This window comes from Corvus hawaiiensis, chromosome 4 (assembly GCF_020740725.1).
Source record: "Corvus hawaiiensis isolate bCorHaw1 chromosome 4, bCorHaw1.pri.cur, whole genome shotgun sequence".
Classification (NCBI taxonomy): domain Eukaryota; kingdom Metazoa; phylum Chordata; class Aves; order Passeriformes; family Corvidae; genus Corvus; species Corvus hawaiiensis.
The window spans coordinates 16,979,871-17,000,869 of record NC_063216.1 but is presented as its reverse complement, the minus strand read 5'-3'; the positions used below and the strand labels follow the sequence as shown (position 1 = coordinate 17,000,869).

General features: G+C 43.7%; 1 long non-coding RNA gene across 1 annotated transcript; it reads right to left on the bottom strand.

The window, feature by feature from the left end:
* Window positions 1-4,774: 4,774 nt before the first annotated feature.
* Window positions 4,775-20,435, bottom strand: LOC125325414. Its single transcript, XR_007203319.1, has 4 exons — window positions 19,976-20,435; window positions 16,419-16,543; window positions 7,867-7,912; window positions 4,775-6,314 (listed from the first exon to the last, which is right to left on the bottom strand). It is a non-coding gene; the product is annotated as an uncharacterized LOC125325414 (long non-coding RNA).
* Between the last annotated feature and the right edge of the window lie 564 nt (window positions 20,436-20,999).

Genomic DNA, 20,999 nt, shown 5'->3' with positions numbered 1-20,999 from the left:
GATGGTGTTTGTCTTCCCAAGTCACCCTTCCAGGGGATGGGGCACTGCTCTCCTGGAGGTGCTGAACACCTGCCTGCCCATGGGAAGCAGGGCATCAATTCCTTGTTTTGCTTTGCTTGTGTGGGCAGCCTTTGCTTTCCCTATTAAGCTGTCTTTATCTCAACCCATGGATTTTCCAGCTTTACCCTTCTGATTCTCTCCACAATCCCACTGGTGGGGGAGTGAGAGAGCAGCTGCCAGGGGCTTGGGTCTGGCTGGGGTTAAACCATGACATTACCACAAAAAGTCTCTTCAGTAGGGAGCGGGAAGAGATGTGAGCAATGCCTACAGCATCACCTGCATAAGGATTGCATAAGGCACTGAGGGAACAACAGTCACCCAGGTGTAGCTACAAAAAACCTCCCTGAACCCTCTCTGTGTGTAAGGCAACACAGCTGGTTCTGTGAGAGCAGCAGTGTTACTTCACAGTGGCCTCACTGTGCCCAGGTGTCTGTAAGAGGTTAACAAACCACATTCTACTGTACATTTCTACATGCCAGGCTTCAAGCCCACTCTGCCCTGCAAGTTCTGAAGTGATACACAATGGAAAAGAAGGCTTTTTAACTTGCACTTGCTGTGTTTGGAAATTAGGCAGTTCATCTTTCACCTGCCAAACCTAAAAGCTGACTATTGCAAAGTTAAGAGATTCTTGGTTCCAGACCACCTCCAGCTCCACCCTGATCCTAATGCTTATAGCTAGGAATATAGTTCTTCAGACAATCAGTCACAAGGGCTGTGGTACAGTATCTGCTGGCATGCGGTAGTATCATGATTGTCCTGGATGCATCATCAGCTGAAAGCACCCAAAAATAGTTCAGATATAACATGTCTTCTGCTAAAGGCTGCAGTCATCTCCTGTGGGTGGACCTGGAATGAGGACAGAGGTCACAGTCTTTCAAGAGTATGTCATATGTTCAGGTGTAATACGACTTATCTTACCCAGACTCATTAATTAGGCTGACAAATTATGTATGTTTTTCTTTCACCATACATTATAACTTCAGTTTGCCAAATATAATTTTGAGCCTTTGGAATATAGGTACTTGTGATTATTTCTAATTGCTTTTATAATCACAGTTTGAGTACTGAGTGCTAAGAGAGCACAGGTGCTGGGTTAACAAAAGAAAGGCTACAAAACCATAAGACTGCAAATTAAATGTTCAGTCCTGAGTCTTTTCTCATTCATTTCCATGGGACTGATCATGGGAGTTAGGGATGTAAGATTGTCTCTAAAAAGAGGACCAAGACAAATCAGATGTACTCCAGGAGAGCGAGTATTGTTCTCAAGTTTAAAGCATGGAGATGGGAAATAGAAGTCTTAGCTTCTAATCCCAGTTTTGCTCTAATTCACTCGATGTTTCCACTCAAGTTCTTAAACCTTTTCTTTCTGTACTTATAAAATGTAGTGAATATCTTAGTGTCTTGGAGTCTTTTTTAAAAACATGTAGATGTGCTTATGGACATGGTTTAGCGGTGGGCTTGGGTGAGAGTGAAAGCCGCCCATGCTTCCTGTGGAAGCTGTGTGCTAGAAAAGTTTTGGGACCTGGAGTAGGGAAAATTCAGAAGTGCAGCCCAGGAGTATTTGGCTTTCTCCCCCTGGTGCTGGACAGAGTGCTGGGGTCATTGGCTGGCTTAGTGATATGGTTGTGATCAGCCCAGGATTTAGTATCTAGCTCTAGGCCCTACAGGTAATGCTTTTTTATTAAATGTGTGGTCTTCATTCTTCTATTTGTTGTTAAAAAAAACGCAGAAGAGAGTTTCTCAAACTGTCTTGAATTGCACTGAGTACTCATAACAAATACAGCTCAGGTTGTAACTGAAGGTCTGCTACACATAATTGAAGATGTTCTATTAAGCAAAATATCAAATAGCAGACAGAAATCAGGAGAGATTCAGTGTTGGGGAAGATGAAACAGGAAAGCCTTATAAATATGATTGCTTGACAAAAGATTTTGGGAATATGAAAACTACAGGCAACATCGAAATGAAAGCCACTTTTGAAATACCAAGTCTTAGTTACTGAACAACTAGAAAACAATGGTATGGCCGACTGAAGGTAATCCCCTCTTGATGGAACAATACCCTCTGCTTGCAGGCAGGTCCAAGGGTCAGAGCAGACCCTACTAGCTCAGCAGAAGGGGTCCAAAGAGTAGTTTTTAGAAGTTAAGATGTAACACTCTATGGTAATATAAGAACTCTTATAGGCTGTATGTAAACGCTATAGGATTTGTATCTTGTATTAGATTGGTTAGTGACAATTAGAATATTCAGTATAGAAGATGATTTATTGTATTGTAACCAGGACTTCAGACACTTCCACTCTTGCTCTTATTCTTACTACTTCTTCCTCACTCTCCTTGCTCTTACACTCTCTCTCTCTCTCTCTTACCCGCTTACTCCCTTGCTCTCTTGGGCCTGCTCAGAGCTGAGTCTGGCAGCTCTGAGCAGTGCCCCTATACCCACGCCCTTTGCAATAAACCGACTGTGTCCCAAGACCTGCCTATAGAGATCTCTCGTCTCCGTCACTGACCATCCGTACCGTCGTAACCTACAATTCAGCTCCCACTGAATCTTTGCCAATACTTTGAAATGGGTAGCAAAGGAGATTTCTTTGGATGCCTTTGAGAAAGCAACATGAAGTAAGCCAGAAGCCAGTCCTAAAGGAGCTATGTGCAGATGAACATGAGACTTTCAGCTGCTGTTAATACAGAAAAAAGCCTCCTGGTCAGCTTAGCTCCAAGCCAGTACGTAAATCAGTGCTGTGTGTTCTGAAAGGCTGTGGTAGGAGGGGTTTCTCTACTTTCCTTGTAGAGATACATCATCTGGACAGGGGTTTACTCTAATTGCAAAAGCAGCTCCACGCATCTTACGTACTTCAGATCTGTCAGAACCAGAGACACAGAACAGAATTTCCCAATCCCAGTTATTCAAGCTAGCATCGTATGGAGAAATTTCTTCTATCAGTCTCTAAATGCCAAGCCAGAGCACCTTAACTTTTCATACTGCTGCTGGGATGTTCATGCTGCTGTTACGTAGTGAGATACAGCTGGAACTAATGTGCCAAGAGTCTTATGATTCACAACAGCTCTGTTGTCATTTTTGAAACAGTCACTAGGAAAAGGAAAATGCACAGGGGCACTCTCTAAACTTTAGCAACAGTGAAATTGTTCAAGTCCTGACCTATTTTCTTGCTCAGCTATAGTCTTCCAAAGTACAGCTTGATCTTGGTTTTGCTCAAAAGCTCAAGCTGAGGCTGAGTATGAGCTGAGTGTGAGTACAAACTGCTTGTTCTTCACTTGTATCAGTGTGAATTTAACTCATCTAATACACATTATTGTCCTTTATGCATTATTTAAGCATTAACTTCCTACCTCCTGTGTGCCCAGAAAGGTGGTGGATACCCCATCCCTGGAAACATGGGACTCTGAGCAGCCTGATGTAGTTTAAGGTGTCCCTGCTCATTGCAGGGTCATTTGAAGATGACCTTTAAAAGATCCTTTCCAATCCAAGTGGCTCTATGATTCTGTGATGTTCTGGATTATTGGGCTTTCCTTTGCCACAAGGGACGTAAAGACTTCAGCTGTGGTGGCACATTTGGGCAGGAAGCATACTTTGGGTACATCTGATCTGCCTTTCACACATTCACCCAAATCCATTATCCAGCTTTGCTTCTCATTCATAATGGAAGGCCTTCTGTTCAAAAAATAAGAATGTTTACTAAGCTGCTTAGGTATTTACAGTGTGAATGGCACTGAAACCATGAGGTTCTCCAAAGCACCGCTGCGTGTTCACTACAGGCTGCGCTGAACAACCAGCCTGCATTATTCTTGTCTAATTTAGTTTTCAAATGGAGCACTATCTTTGAGTGGAGTCACTGTTTATTCCTTCCTGATTTGACCTTTACCTGAAGAAAGAGCTATCATTTCCAAGTGATGGGTAAAGATCAGTAAATGGCTTCTGGCAATTAAAAAAAAAGTGTACAGTTTCTTACACTGCAATTTCACATGGTGAAATTTGCATCCACACACTGAAATTGCAGTGACTGATGCAACTTCAGATGCTTCTTTCTCTGTCAAGAGGGTGGTTTCCAATGGAGAGCTACAGCTGTGACTACCAGATGCCATCCCTCAGTACTAGGGACATGTTGAGCATAAACTGCATTGCTTTCCATCTGTCTGTCACAGGGATGAAGTAAGCTTGGGATGAAATATGGATTTGAATGGATTTGGTTAAAAAGGATACCTCGTAGCCTAAGTAAATAACATATGCAAGGAGAAAGCCAACAAACAGAAGAAAGAGTAGCACTTTGACAATAAAAAGGAGTCTGTTTTCCTCCCCAGTTCTAGATGCTACATGATGCAACCTTTGTAATTCTTGCTTAAACTATCCTATAATTAGACTGTAGCATTTATAAAAGCCAGGCACATGTTGAATGGGGCTGTCAGAATTTAGCAAGAAATTCAGCCTGCCAGATTTTGAAAATTTGACCTGAAAGGGAGTGTTCCTTCTTGCCCGACAAATTAAGTCTGTTCCTAGTTCTCTTACACGTGGCATTGATTTAACTTGATTTATACCAGCATTACATTCTGTGCTGTTACATGTAAATGAAGCTGGAAAAAGATTAATAAGCTGGGACAATTTGGCTTAATAAGTCTGGCTTTGCAATTGAGAAACCAGCACCCACATTGCCTGTGTATGTGCCTTCCAGCTACTGAGAATGTAAATTTTCTGTTGGAAATAGGACTGCATTAATCTGTTCCAAACCTGCTTTCCAGATTGCTGCTGCTGTTGGCATCACAAAGGAAAAACTGTAGGATAAAGCAAAACAATATTTACTGGACTACTTGTCACATTTTAATTGTAAATACTATAACACCATCCACTTTCTGCTCTATGACAATTTATGTCAGCTAAATACTTGAGCAGTGTGTTTTTCCTCCTGTAAATGTCTAGTGAGATGTTGCCCACTAGATTATGACAAAACTTAGTTTTAAGTGCAAAGCCTCAAGCAAAAAAGATCTGTTTACGTAATTCCTTGTGTTTTGCACCAACTGTTGGGTCTTAGTCTGCTTTTTGTCCCTTTTCTGTAAAGGAAGGCAAAAGAGAATGAGAAAAAGAGAAGCTATATTTTGATGTTGCACTAATAATAATGAATACAGAGGTAACATTCTGTGGTCCTTTGAATCTGCTGTCACACAGAAAAATCAAACTATGGAAATGCAGAAAATGGACTGCAAGTCAAACAACATTCTGAGATTTTAACTGGATCTTATGAGCTGCAGCAAGGACTTTTTAATTAGTATGTCGATTGTACTTGCAGATTCAAATATGCTTGAGATACATGCCTCAAACAACTCATGAAAATTACATTATTGAATGCAATGTTCTCCTCTATAACCTGTTTTCTGGTATTTTAAAGAGTTGTTTCAAGATTTAAAGGTCATCTTATACAGTCTTTCTCTATATTGTACCCTTTTCTAATTATGAAATGTACATTTGACAAGCTTGGTTGCATTGGTTGCTGCTTCGCAGCATTCCTTTGAAGATGTAGCTTACTTTGTCATTCCAGGAAACTACAAATTAATCAAACTTACTTGACATCAGGAATGCTTTTTTTAACAAAAGACAAAATTTTTCAACAGAATTAGGACTGTCTCATAATTTCAGTTAAAGTAGATCTTTTGTGTACATTAAACTTTACCATTTCTGTTCTGAAGCAGTGACAGCACATATCCCAGATCCCACAAAAAGCCAAAGAACATTTCAGATGGCTGTTCCACCATACCTTCTCTTGGTCAGTTATCTCCCCATCTCCTTCTTTGCCCCAACCTCAATCGTTCATTCTTGCTAATTTGCTTCTGTGCCACCTTCTCAGTTGTGCTGTTTTAGCTGCTTCTGTGGCTCCTCATCCATGTCACAAAACAGACCACGATGAGAGAGGATAACCTGCAGTCTGCTGTAAACTCAGAGGTTTTATTCGAAGGAGGAAACAAAATGTGTTAACAGCAAGGGCTTGGATGAGAATGATTTTCTGTTAGGGAGTGAGGCTTCTGGTAGGCAGAATATCCATGGATGAAATACCAAATATATACAGAACTAGGTTTAAAAAGGCAGAAAAATATCTGTATTAGGAACATTCCCTCATAGAACTGGTCCCTGTTGAAACTGCAGGCACTGTTTCTTTGAACTAGACTCTGTGCACTACTGATGGGCCACAGTTCAGGGAACCCACAGAAATCTGGTTTTCTTGGAGACAATTTCATGTCCATTCCATTCTGTGAAAATAAAAGGATTTTTAACATAATATTTAATTAGTAGTATATGGTGAGCAGGATGGGAATACTGAACAAATTTCCTAGGTTTAATAGGGAGCAGCATATTGTGGATTCAGTCAAGAGATTTGGTAAATGTTAAGGACAGCTTTGGTCTGATTTCTCAGGAAGGGAAAATGAATTATGCTGTAGGTTTAAGCAGAGCAGAAGACTGAGACTGAAGTTCTGGATTCACTAAAGCTGTCAATACAAGAGACAGAAAGGAAGGGAATGAATTCATCCCCTCAGTACAGGACATCACAGCCAATTCACAGGAATGGGAGTTGAAGGAATGTTTTATCAGTGTTGGCTGCATTTTGAACGGTTTTTTGAGGTCTTGGGCTGTGAGAGGTGACTGAAGTGTCTGCAACTCAGGATGACTAAAGTGTTTGTGAGCTGTCTGGGATATGTGGTGGGAAGGGTTTGTACAATAGACCACCATCTGACATTAGATCTCTTATACTTCTAGGATTCATCAGTGAGTGATTGTGCCGGTTTGGCCAAATTTAGAAATATATCCTCTGAGAGAAGGCAGGCTGCTACCACCCCTCCCCACCAGGTTTGGGAAAAAATAAATTTTCCTCGAAGGAAAGTGAAAGAGATAAAAACTATTTATTTAACAAACACATGGGAAAAGGGATAATGATGCTAAATAATAAAATCTCTCGCTGTGGAGAAAAAACTGGGAAAGTGTTAGAGTCCTCCCTTTGGTCTCCTCGGAGCTGGGGCTTGGCCCAGGGCCAGGCCCTCTGTGCTCAGTGGAAAAGCCTCCCGATGTGCTCTGATATTGAAGCAGTCCAGCAGAAAAGAGAGAAAATCCGAGATTCCAGGGAAGAAAAAAGTTCAGCTCTCAGTCTCTGGAGAAAAAGAAGCTGAAAAAAACTGGCCAAAAGCTGACTGGAAAGCAGCAAGCCAGGTGCTTCCTCGCTCTCCTGCCGCAGCTGAAAAAAAGTCTCTATCTCTGTGTGACCTTGAACAAGCTGCAAACTGCTTTGAAAAAGTGTTGCTCAGGTTTTCCTCTCCCCTCTCAGGCTCAGTTTAAAGGCATAGAAAGGCACAAAAATAATTCCTGGGCATAGGGCAGCGATATGTGATACACATCATAAAGTAACCCTAAGACAGTGATTAACAGCTGGACCTTTCCATAAAACCATGGGGAAGAATTCCCACATGCTCTTTCTGTGGGACATTGGATTTGAATGTAGATTATATGAAATTGTGTTTTACAAAGTGACTGTCTAAAGACTCTTTCAAACTAGTTACACCCCTACCCCACCAATTTAGAAACTGATCCAGGAGGAGTGATTTGCCTCTACATAGTCCTTGAAAGAATTACAGAATTATAACTAATCTTTTTGACCCATCAATGGTTCCCTACACAAAAATATTTTTAGCTGTAAACTCAATAAACCTCTTAATGTCTCTTTAAGAAGGCATTGATGTAAAGTATTTTTCTGGATTTTTAATTTTCCATGGGTCAGACAGCCCTTGGGGTATTACTGCTTTCACAACTTACCCATTGCTAACAGATATTTTCCATGAAGATAATAGATTGCTCGCCCCTGTCAAGAGGAGAAAGTCCAGTGATTCTCAATGTTCCACTTGGAAAAGCCTTTTGGCAAGATTAATGGGGTCAGAGCTGCAACATGTGCTGGAGGAAGGCTGGAGGGCTGCCTGGTGTTGAAGCAACAGGGCAAGGAGTCTGCTGCCTACAAAGGCTAAGAGCAAAGGAAAAGGGCAAAGTGTTCAAGGAAAAGCAAGGAAAAGGGGGGCATTCAAGGACTTCACAGCACACAGCTGTCAAGGACCTCCTTAAGAAATAACCTCTCCTCATGGCTAGTTAGCAAATAGAAAGGGGAAGCTTTAGTTCATTTGTTCCCTATTGTAATCTCAATTATGTTACTAAACCTCTATACCTCAATCTCTGTAACCAAGACATGTGAAATGCAACCATCAAGTGGACGCCTGGAGAGCTCTGGATGAGGAAACACGTGCTGTAGGCTGCAGCATGCTCTCCTATCTACTTGTTTACAGCAAAGGTGGTGATCTGAGATTTGCCAGAACTGAGGGAACAGCCCACATGCATGGACTGAGACGAACTGTATTCACATTTGTGGCAGCTACTCGTGACTGAGTCTTGGTATTTCCAGAGGCTGCACCTTGCTCTTTGGGGCCAGGATTACCATGGCTCCACACAGAACAGCATTCCACTGGTACTCAGGAAAAGGCTGAAAACTATAAGCAGACACCAAGGTTAGAAAGTGCAACGCATAAGATAAAGCATAAATGTGTCTATGCAGTTAAACCATTGATTCTAAGCTGTGACAAATTAACACCTCAGTTTATAAACACCTATGATGCAGTAAAAGACCTAAAACTGTATTTTGGTGCTTATGCTGTTAGTTGTTCTGTGTATATATATATATTTATATATATATGTGTGTGTGTATTATTTTTTGTGGTACAATGGAGGTAGGCAAAGCTACATGGATGTCTGTGAGTAGAGAAATATCAAAATATGTGCCTGTAATTATGCTAGAGAAACAGTTTATCCTGATGGTACACTCAAAGTTCCTGTCTATAAGGCATGATTATTTAGCTGAACTTTGAAATGCCCCCATGAAATCAAGCTTCTTGTTCTGCCTGGCAAATTTAATGCAAAATAAAGATTAACACTACTAAGTGTGTTGCTTTTTTGTCTTCTGAATATGCAGAACTTGGGCTTATGCTGATCTTGGCAACAAATAAGATTAAAAGAGGTCATCTAAAGATAAGATTACTTATCTCAACTACCTGTATTCTTTCTTCCCCCTAGTCTCCTAGTTAATCTTCACTTATACTCTGCATGCCTAGCTTTGGAGGGGGGAGGGCAGTAAAGCAGTTGTGTTTCTTCGGAATTAGTGTAAATTATCTCCTCCCTTCCACAGAACCTCCAGAGATGATGGAACACTTCAGCTGTGGTAGGAAAATGCCTGTTTCTTGAGTTTGGAGAATAAAAAGTAAGAACTTGCTAAAGGACAGTGAATCCTCTGCCTGCATGTACTGCAGTCTTCATGAGCTTCCTGTGATGTTGCTGTGAATCCTGGGAATAATCAGTATTAGCCTCGTCTCTTGTGCAGCAGGATACATACCATCCCCTTTCTGAGATGGCAAAGAAGGGGTTGATCTGCTGGCAGTCAGGACATCATCTTTGGCTGAAACCAGGAGCACAGCTCAGCTAAACACAACAGGAACTGTTCTTTGGGTGTGTGCACATTTAGGAGGGCTCAGTGGAAATCAGTGGGCAGCGGGCTGGCAAACAGTGACAGTGTTCTCTGGAAAGAGGTAAATTGAATTAGGGAGTTTTCTTGTTCAGATCTTGTTCAGTGAGATCAAACTTCATGCTTTGCTTTTGAAATGGACTGAAGCAAACAAACGTTGTTTCTTGGGTTGACCAAAGTCAGTATTTAGTTAGGGAAAGGACATGGTATTTACTCCTATTTTTGGACTATTATTCATTTCACAGGACAAGTCAGGACAGATCTATCACTGTGGGTAAAGTTGAAGTTAAGAGTTTCTCTGAATTCACCAGCTAGGAATTAAGAACAGTCTGGCTGTTTCACAACATAACTGGCATCATGCCACAGCCAAATTCCCTACAGCAAGCCAACACTGAGCAGCTGGGAAAGAAGTGGGGGGAATGGTGAGTAAAGGGGTGGTGTGACATGGTGACCTAGATTCGTAAATTAGAATGGATTAGGGAAGGAGAGAAAATTATTTTTTGCCTTTCCAGTGCGTGGACAAGAACTTAAGGCCTTAGAAGATGTCAATTACTGTTTTGTACACAATTTAAGATGGTTAAAAATGTAACCAGCATGGTCCTCAGCAGCATTTCTCAGAAGGCACATGTACAGACATCAGGAGCACATCAGGGACATCTGCCTGGGATATACAGAGAGCAGAATGGGCGGGGGAGAATGGACAGGCCAAAAAGCCCCCAGCCCTTGGTCACTCTGGTCACAGCACAGACAGAAACTGAAAAGGCTCTGGACTTCTGAAAGAACAGGCACAGCAGAAGTCTGGTTCCCATGGCTTGTTTTTTGGGGAATGGCAGAGGGCAGAGGTGAAGGTCAGTCCCTTCCCATGCCAGAGCCAGCTCCCTGACCCACTAACCAGCTTTAGCTGGCACAGTGCTCTGCCCTCTCCCTTGCACATCTGGATGAGGGAAGCAGGGGCTGCCCACAAGTCACAAAATGTTTGGAAATGTGCCTGAGCACCCGCAGCCTGCACTGACCCCACTGTATGGCTGCAAACAGAACCAAGCCACCAGCTGGCTCATGCCAAGGAGGCAGAGCCTCCTCTGGTACCTGCTTACCTGCTTCAGTTCAGCTTTCTAATCCAGCAAACTTTCACTTTTGTCTTTCTGAAGTAAGCTAATGGTATCGGCTAAGCCTAAAAGCAGAGAAGTGGCAGGAGAAGGAAGGGAAGACAGGGAGCATACAGACATGGAAGCAGAGGAGGAAGGAGCAGAGCAATCGAGAACGGTACAAGAGACAAAAGGGATGAAATACAAAGTATCAGGAAGTGAAAAGTCCTTGGTCTTCCAGCAGAGCAGAGCAGGGAAAGATGTCAGGACTCCTGTACAATTTCTGGTACAAATTTTATACTGTTTTTCTTGCTGAAAAACATCATTGAATTAAAGGGAAACACTAAAAATAAAAAGTATTATCCAAGCAGAACAGTTTGCTGGTTTCTAAAACAAATTCACCAGCACATTTGAAAAGTGAATACAATGATTTGCAGCAATTGAAGATCTAGACCTGGAAATTATTTTTAAATCCTAATACCCGTAGATAGGGACTTGTTGATTTGTAATGGCATTTCAACAACTGGTGACACTGGGAGTCCACAGTAACCTTCTTGCTGATTGTAAATGACAGAATCACTGAAGTTGGAAAATACCTCCAAGATCATCAAGTCCAGCCTGTGACCAATTCCCACCTTGTCACCCAGCCCAGAGCTGCCACATCAGTGGCATGTCCAGCTTTCCTTGGATGGGGATGAGATTCCACTGCCTCCCTGGGCAGCCCCTTCCAATGCCTGACCACCTTTTCCATGAAGAAATTCCTCCTGATGTCCAACCTGAACCCCCCCCCCCCGGCACAGCTTGAGGCCGTTTCCTCTTGTCCCTTGTTCCCTGGGAGCAGAGCCCAACCCCCCTGGCTGCCCCCTCCTGTCAGGGAGTTGTGCAGAGCCAGAAGGTCCCCCCTGAGCCTCCTTTGCTCCAGGCTGAGCCCCTTTCCCAGCTCCCTCAGCCCCTCCTGCTGCTCCAGCCCCTTCCCCAGCTCAGTTCCCTTCTCTGGACACGCTCCAGCCCCTCAATGCCTTTCTTGTCCGGAGGGGCCCAGAGCTGCCCCAGGATCTGAGGTGTGGCCCCAGCAGTGCCCAGCACAGGGGACAGTCACTGCCCCGGCCCTGCTGCCACCCCATGGCTGGCACAGCCCAGGTGCCATTGGCCTCTTGGCCCCCTGGGCACACCTGGGCTCATGTCCAGCCGCTGTCCCCAGCAGCCCCAGGGCCTTTCCCAGCTTTCCAGCCCCTCTGCCCCAGCCTGGAGCTGCAGGGGGTTGGTGTGACCCAATAGCAGGACTCAGCACTTGGCCTTGTGGACCCTCAGACCACTTCCCTCGGTCCATGGATCCAGCCTATCCAGATCCCTCTGCAGAGCCCTCATATCCTCCTTAAACTTGTTAGGATTCCTGGTTAAGTGGGGAGCTTAACAGGTTCTTGGTTTCTGCGGTACTGATCATTTGCCTACTAAACAATTGGATCATATCTACATGAAAATGAAACCAATCAATCTAGGTGAAAATTAGACCAACCAAAGGAGTTAGATATTGTTGCCTTCACCATTTCATCAGCTCTCTTGAAACACTTGATCCCTTGGGATAAAATTTACCTAGTGTTAAGGCTGTGTCTAAATTTCCTGGGCAACATTTGGGAAGAATGGTGAACTCTTCAAAATGAGATTCACAGCAGCCAGGGCCTTGCACAGGTGGCTGCCTAACACAACTGACAGGAGGATGAGGAGAACAGATGTTTACTTCAAACCAATGAGATATGCACAGCTTACATATCTTCCTCACTGGCCTTAAATAACATCCTTCCCCCACAAAGAAAGAGAAAAAGCTCTCTATTCCTCTTAAGGCAGAGCTACAGGACAAAGAGCCTTTCCCAAATCCTCCTTCTTGTGCTACAATTCAATGATTAAAACAGGTGCTGCCTGAGAAAGGTCACTTAGGACAACTCCTAGAACACAGTGGTGAAACTGTGGCCAGCTCTAATGACTTTAGCCACTCTCCTCAAGCTGTGTTCTGGAATAGCTGCTCCAAACTTCCAGCTCCACAAACAGGAACTTTCTCCTTTTAGGGGAAAGGCAGGCTTCCTAAATTGTCTCTTCTTTCCTTCCTCCCAATTTTTAGGAAGCCTGGTAGCTACAGAATGAATTTAGTGTGACCACAATGGGCAGTGGCCGATTGTCCAACAGCTTCACAACACAAGGGTACCTTTCACTAAGTCCCTCAAACCTGCAGGACAGCTGAGTGAGCAGAAAGGTCCCTAAATGCTGTGCAGCACACAGGGAACATCGCCCCTGCTGAGGCTGCTTCCCTTCCTACCTCAGCTCCCCTCTGCTCCGTGCCAGGGAATGACTTTCCCCAGGTCACCTGGCTTACATAAGCCCTAAGGAAGCTTTTCCATGGTGAGGCCACAGGTGGTTCACTGTTCAGCAGCAGGATGCTTTAAGTAGACAAACACAGAGGGAAACAGGAGGAAAAAGCTATTTCCTGGCAGTGCAGCTCCTCCACCCAGTCCACTGTGCACTGATGCTCATATGAGCAGCCAAAGGTGGCAGAGGGCTGGCACTGACTGCCCAAGTTGGCATTGCTGCCCAAAAGCTCACTAGAATTTTTTGCTTTCCAAGGCAAACTGCATTAAGTCCTTTGGGCAACTTTCTGTGGCACTTGTGAAGTCACTGTCCCTTTTGTGCTGGCATTGCAGGGTTCTGTCACCCAGCCAGTGGCTTGATTTAGCCACCTGCAACATGCAACTGGGTTTGTATGACTTCCTTCCCTTCTCCAACTGGAAGGAAAAAAATCCAGGAATTTCAAATCCCTGGTATTTAAAGAATCAAGAGAACCAGGACTACTCTAACAAAGACCCATATTTATGCACAGCCCTTATGTTTACATCCCACCCACACACTCTGTTGACAACATCTTCACCTATGTTCAGCTCCATAATCTCCTCTCTAGAATTTCTTAACACATTTTCAAATGTTAAGAAGGTGTTAATGCATGCTAAGCAGCTTAGTGGTCTCTGTTTACACAAACAATCATTTTCTTTTATGACAAATGTTAGTTTCACACTGTTCTCATGAGCTTCCGCCTCTCAGGGGTGCTGAATGAAGGACCAGTTGTTTCTCTGCAGAACAGAAACCTCTGAAAGGAGGTGACTATAAAATAATCATGTGTATTTCTTGGCTAATGGATCACTGTGTGCAAGACAAGGTTGAAATACATCTCTGCCAGAGGAAGTGTTCCTTACATACATATCTGTATCTAGAATAATTCCCTAAATATTGCTGGTCTTAGAGTTAGGAAGACAAACACCTAGTCTTTAGAGCAATTACAGGACTGAAATATTTTCTTAGGTCAAGACCAAGGAAGAGACTTTGCTGAGAATCTGTCTCAGCAGCTGTTAAAAGGAGCTTATTACTAGACCTTGTTATGAAAAGATATTAGATCTCAGAGATGCAACACTGTTTTCCACCTAGAAGTTATTAGGTACAGTAACATCTATAACTGTAATTAAAAATAATAATATAGCTAAGGTAGAAGTGACATAGCTTCAGAGAGAAAATGGTTGTCTTAGTACAACAGAAAAGGTGCTTGTGCTCTGCAGGAGTTGAAAATCTAACTCTGGAGGTTATCCAAACTTTCCCCCAGTTTGTTAGCCATACTCTTTTCTCTTAGTTTTCTGCCATAAAAACAACATATCCTCCAAAAGTAATTAATAAGAAACAAGCCAAGGTTGCAAGTTAGCACTGGGCATGGTCATTGCTGTGTCTCATTAGCAGGATGTCTAAAGCTGCACGGGATCTTTTTGCAATAAACTGTTGCAATATACATACCAGGCCACAAAGTTATGAAACAAAAATAAAGTGAAAATATAAATAAACGTGGACCATGTTCACGTGAAACAGTATTTGGACCATGTTCATGTGAAATAGTTCTAGGCTCCTTGTTCCATGCAATAGTTTTGAAATTATGAAGAATAAAGGCAATGGCTTTTGATATCAGACCTGAGAAGCAAATTTTAACTCTCAGGATTTTTCTGTTTGACTTTGAGAAGGAAAAACACAGCTCACACCAAGGAATTCAAGATATGAAAAGTCTTTGCTTCTCCTACCTGAACCAGTTACACTGGTTTCCAGCCATCCTCAGATACGAAAATGTGCTGAGTGCTGGAGGCTTTTTCCAATAAGTTGACAAAGCAAGCCTCTGGTGCCAGCACTCAGTCACTGTTTTCAGTCCTTTAGCATGAGGTGGAAGCTCTTGATGATCAGTGAGTGTGTTACATGCACTGTAATTAAGCAGACCCTGGCCAGCAGCACAGTGATGTCCAGCATGGGCCGCTTGTATGGTGCTCATCCCTGCCTGCTGTCACAGCATGTTCTTGAGAGAGACCTGTTTGCAAACAAGATGGCCAAAGGCAAATGTGCTCAGTATGGCTTTTTTAGTTAACACATCCTTTATATTATCTTTTCTAAATTTGCATTACCACATTTCTCCCTCCCACATCACCTAGAGGAAGAAAGGGCTGGCAGTGGAATTTGCATTTCAACAGCCAGAATCTTTAGGGCATGGTATGCACCTAGATCTGAGAACCTCCCCTATATTTTAGGGCTCAGCAATAGTCACAAAATGGTTTCCACAAGTAAACCACAAGCCAGGTAGTAGTACACTAAGTACTAAAGACAAAGCAACCAGAGAAAGGACTTCCCATACAGCTTCCACAATGAAGATCCCAGTTTGGTAGGAGCACACAGCTTGAAACAGGACCCGTAAAGAGATTTTTTCAAAAGCTAGACCTACAACCCCCATGCTTCAGCCACAGAGAGCACAGAGCTCTGCCTCTACAGAATGACTTCGTGTTGGATCCTAGCAAAAGGTATGTGAAATGGATGCTTCATTTTTCATTTTATTTTCCTTTGGAAAAGATCATGGCAGAAGCCTATGGGAAATAACAGAGGTTGCTTTATCTACCTGGATTTGGATTTTTTATTACCCTTTTCATACAGATCTTCATAGCTGATAACAGACTGGAGTCTGCTAGTCCATGGTCACAACTGAAAGTCAGAGAAAAGACCTCTTAGCTTAGTTCAAAGGGTTATGCTGTGAAGTTCGGTAGCTGCACTAAAATTGCTCCATCATCATCTACTGTATGAGATATGCACAAACCAATTTTTGAGCTCATACTCTCAAGTTTCTACAGCTTTACTATGCACAACAATAGTGACTTAGAATCAGTCCCCAGAAGCTTAACCCAAACCCACAAATCCTTACTCAAATGTTAGAAGATCAGGCCCAAGGGAAAAACAGGTCAGCAGCTTTCACTAAAACAACCTCTTGCCAAAGTAACCTGAGAGTAGTTAACCTGAGACCTTTGCAAGCTTAATGGGCCATATGACAGGCAAAGAGAAAAAAATCCCCACCAGGTGGCTGAGTCTTTGCTGGTCCACATGGTTTGAACAGAACTGGAAGCCAATGGAACAGGAAGGATGCTTGTGCCAAGAGTAGTTTCTCTGTGAGGTTTACAATAGAGTGTAGTGAGGGGATTTCAGTTGATGTTGCAAACAGACTAAAAACGATTAAAACTTATCTTGGCAGGACAATTTCAATGTCCTTTCTTCTTCCCTGCTCCCCACTGTACAGCTGTGCCAGTGGTGAGTGTGCATGTGAGACCTTGGCACCAGGAATGTAACAAATTCCTTGTCCAGGTTATGGTCTGTATTTGTCCTCAGCTTACCTCCCTCTGTAACTCAACACTTCTCCATTCCTGCCCTGTAGTTCTTCATGCATTTTAAAGAGGAAAGGCTGTTTAACAGTCTCCTGGCCATTGATCCAGTAGAACTTCCCTTTTTGTATCCAGCCCTGGTAGGATGATCACACAAAAGAAATAGAATTATATCTGTTATTGATTATAATTTCTGTGACAAATTAGCACCTTCAGAGGAACATAAAAAGAAGTTACTTGAATAACAAAGAGAGCAGAGCTCATATTCTTTCTCGCCTGCATGCACTGAAACAAGAGGAGTAAACTTGCAGCATCCCACATAAGAGATCTCCAAGGGAGTGTAAAGCAATCCCTTGGTTTTGCTCTTTGGATCCTTTTAGGCAGAGGAGAGCAAGGCTTTCTATTGTGGGCCAAGGCTGCATTACTCACCAAAGGCACCTAAACTTTGCCAACAAATGCTTTGTGTTTCTGCAGAAAATTTTCACAGCAGAGCATTCCCAGAAAGGTGATAGGCAGAGACGAGGCTTTGATAATTTTGGATTAGGTAGATGATCACTTGACAAGGTCACTTGACAAGGACACACACACACATGACAGACTGCACTGGCAAGTGTCCTGGGCTCCAAAAATTCTAGTAGCTACTTCCTTATCCTTCTGGAGAAGTTCTAGGCTGTAGATCTGGCTTAGCACTCAGTAAGTCAGACTTCCTCTCCAACTTTGGAACTAGCCTTGCTGAGTGATAATTGGGCAAATTTTGCTATTGTATCCCTCTCCACCTCCCCCATGGAAAAGGCTACTGTGATACATCAATCTCTTTTAAAATGCTTTATTAATGAATACCTGAAAGTAAAAAAAAAAAATCATAGAAAACATTTGCTGTTTCTAAGCACAGCTTAGCAATAACTTCTTGGACCTCCTTCTCTTTCTGATGACAGAAATTTTTGTCAGATTTACACAAGACCTGATAATTTGTCACCTGCCCAGTACTGCTTGTCACATCCTGCTGATGCTCCATCCTATGTGGTCCCTTTTCCTATAAATTATATGCCTTCAGCTACCTGCAGGTACTTCAATGGTACCTTTCTTCTAAGCAGTTAAAGGCACCTTTCAAGTGCACTATCAGTTTCTCTCTTTTTGTATGAAAGACTTTATTTAGTCCACATCTTAGGAAAATGGCATGGCTGTATCATAATTAACATAGCTGCTAAATGGAAAGGATGGAGGGTGGTTAAATGACAGACAGAAGGTGTGCCTGTTGAGCTTACATGCCAGACATCAGGCTGGGTCGGTGTCTCCTTACAGAAGTTTGCAAGCTGCGTGCAAGTTACCTGGTAGATTAGAACCCCACTGAAATAGATTTGATTTTCCCTTCAGTCCTTACTTCATATTCCTGGAATTAGGGGGAAATTATTTTGGACTTGTTTCAGTAAAACATTTAAGATGTGTCTGCAACAGAGATTGCAGCATATAGTACATGATACTTGATAAAAACAGGACTTGATACTTGTCAACAATACTTGATATAAACTATAAACTTGATCAAAAACTTGATACCAACTTGATATAAATCTCGAAACTGCATCTTGTACAATTGCAGTATGGTTGGTAGTACTTGTGACAAGGCTGCATCAGCTTTCTTGGATGGGATCCATGCTGTCTTTATGCACCTCAGCTTAAATTTTTTTGTTTGTTGGGATTTTTTTTTTTTTGCAAGAGATGCTTTTTGCTAAACTAGAGGTGATGTAATGGAGAAATTGCACTATCTGTTAGAAGCAGCCCAAGAAGACACAGATAATGAAAAAGGCTGGGTGTATGTGGGGAGGGGAGTCCAGTGTTGGGAACAAATTTGGTACTGTGTACTGGGAGAATTGCAATACATTTAAAAACATTGATGTAAGTTGAGATAGGGAAGGATTTACCTGGATTTACCAGCTCATCACAGTACAAGCAATCAGAATCTGTGATTCAGCTTCCCTAGCAAGGGCTGTGTAGAGCTCTAGAGAAGCTCCATCTGAAGGACCAGTTGCAGTACTGGTTGGGGAGCATTTGTAGCACCTGTGTCACGAGAGGAAGCTAGAGGAGCTCAGCTCCCCGAGGGCCAGAGAATGGGGGATAAAGGGAATAAAGCTCAGCACTCTTAGTATTGTCAGTGTTATATAGGAGATACTAATGGCAAAGGACACAAAGCAGAGGAGCAGATGGTTATGAACTGGCCATTTTACAGGAGAAATAAGACTCCTCCTGACTATTCAAGAAATGTGGTTCAGGAACAGCCTTCTAGTGACAGTTTAGGGATAAAAAAACATTTTTAAACAGAGCTGATGTCTACCAGCAAAATTGAGCTTAGCCCTGAAAAACCTATTGATCTGATAATGTTCTGAAAATCCCCTGCTTGCCTGCCATTTAACTGGCTCTGTCAAACTTCTGCAGATGTCCAGAAATGTCCCTCTCTGAACACCTTGGTGTCCATTTTCCAAAACATGGATTAAGAAATGGTACTCTCCCACACTTAAGGTCTGAGTAAGTGAGAGCACACATGAAGAGATTACAAAATACAGCAGAGCTGGGCCTGTCCTTTAGAAGAGAATGGAAAAATTCCAGGAGTCACAATCACATTTTTAATGAAATAAGATTCTTCTAGGAAGATGAGGTTTCATCTCCCTTTTCATCGTCTTCCTTCCCTGTGAACTGAAAGGGGTTCAATCTCACACCTTCCTTCTCCCTAAATGAAGGGAAGCACCTAAAAGACAGGCAGGACTGGGATTAGGACACTGCCTGCTCTGCTCTGCTCATTGAAATGGTGAATGGATGAAGCTGAATGGCCCAACAAGACAGAAGTGGCTAGAGAGCTAAATTCGAAGTGGGAAAACTGGAAATAGGTCTAGTGCTTGTGGTGCTCACTTAGAGGCAGAATTATGGCTTCAAGACCACTCAGATTGAAAAAGAGCTTGAACTCTGCTCTCTTCATGGCATGCTTTCCACAACTAAAAGGTCTCACAACATAACCTCTCCTAGGTGTATTTGGAAAGCATGAACTCCTCTTGGACTCTTTTGAAATGTTATAACATCCCATTGTTATGATGCAATGCTGCATGCAGGTAGCTAAAGAGGATTTCTGAAGTACTGAGTGAGGCAATTAAATCCTGGAGGATTTCAGACATGCTGTTCTCTGTTTTATTTTCATAGTCCAGCTCTGGGGAGCTCCCTGCTGGGCAAGAAAATTGTTGGGAACTCCCTTCTGAGCTACTTAATCTCTACTAGCACTGCAGGGTGAGCCTAATGGAAACTCTGGGGTTTGTGGTGACTGGAGTCACATACAGATGCCAGTTCCTCTTACAAATTTTAGAGGAAACCTGCCCCTTTTACAGGGAGCTAAACCCGACCTGGATGTGTTCAGACGTATTTAAGAGGACTTGAGCAGAAAATCATTTAGAGCATATCTCTGGCCTGCAATGCAGCACTACACAGAAATATCTGAACTATTATTTAGGAAACTAAGCCTGCAGAGCTGAAAGCATGAGGTCTTCAGACTCTTAAAGATTATGAGACCTCCAGAAGTCCACCAGTACCTGACACTTGGTTTTGATGCAACAGTCAGCTGGTACTACCAAAACTCTGCCAGATGCTGCTGTTCTAGACTTCAGATGGCATTTCGCTGCTTTGCTTGAACTTCTGTAAAATGTAAAAACACAGAATTGTTTGCAGATTGAAATTGCAACCTGAAAGCAAATTATTCTATAATCTTCCCATTAGAAGCCTAGTGTTATTATCATCATGAACTTTCTTCTCTTTAAATTTCAGGAGTATTAGAGAAGATCATGTAATACAAGCGCTTGCATACGCTGGCACAGTGGATTCCTTTGAGCCGTGGATAATCGGGGTAATTGCTAAGCCCGCACCTCCCACGGCCCGCATGGGCTGGGGGAGCGGTGCCTCCTCCCGCTGCCCCGCCGTGGCTGGCAGATCCCAAATCCTTTCCTACCGGCGGATCACACAGCGCGTTCCGCCCGCCCAGCTGCCGGCACCCCAGCTCACTGACCCGGACCCCACTGTGCCCCACCGACCCCAGACCCCACTGTGCCCCACCGACCCCAGACCCCACTGTGCCTCACTGGCCCCAGACCCCACTGTGCCCCACCGACCCCAGACCCCACTGTGCCTCACTGACCCCGGACCCCACTGTGCCTCACCGACCCCCGACCCCACTGTGTCTCACCGACCCCAGACCCCACTGTGCCTCACCGACCCCGGACCCCACTGTGCCCCACCGACCCCAGACCCCACTGTGCCCCACCGACCCCAGACCCCACTGTGCCTCACCGACCCCCGACCCCACTGTGCCTCACCGACCCCAGACCCCACTGTGCCTCACCGGCCCCAGACCCCACTGTGCCTCACCGACCCCAGACCCCACTGTGCCTCACCGACCCCCGACCCCACTGTGCCTCACCGACCCCAGACCCCACTGTGCCTCACCGGCCCCAGACCCCACTGTGCCTCACCGACCCCAGACCCCACTGTGCCTCACTGACCCCGGACCCCACTGTGCCTCACCGACCCCGGACCCCACTGTGCCTCACTGACCCCGGACCC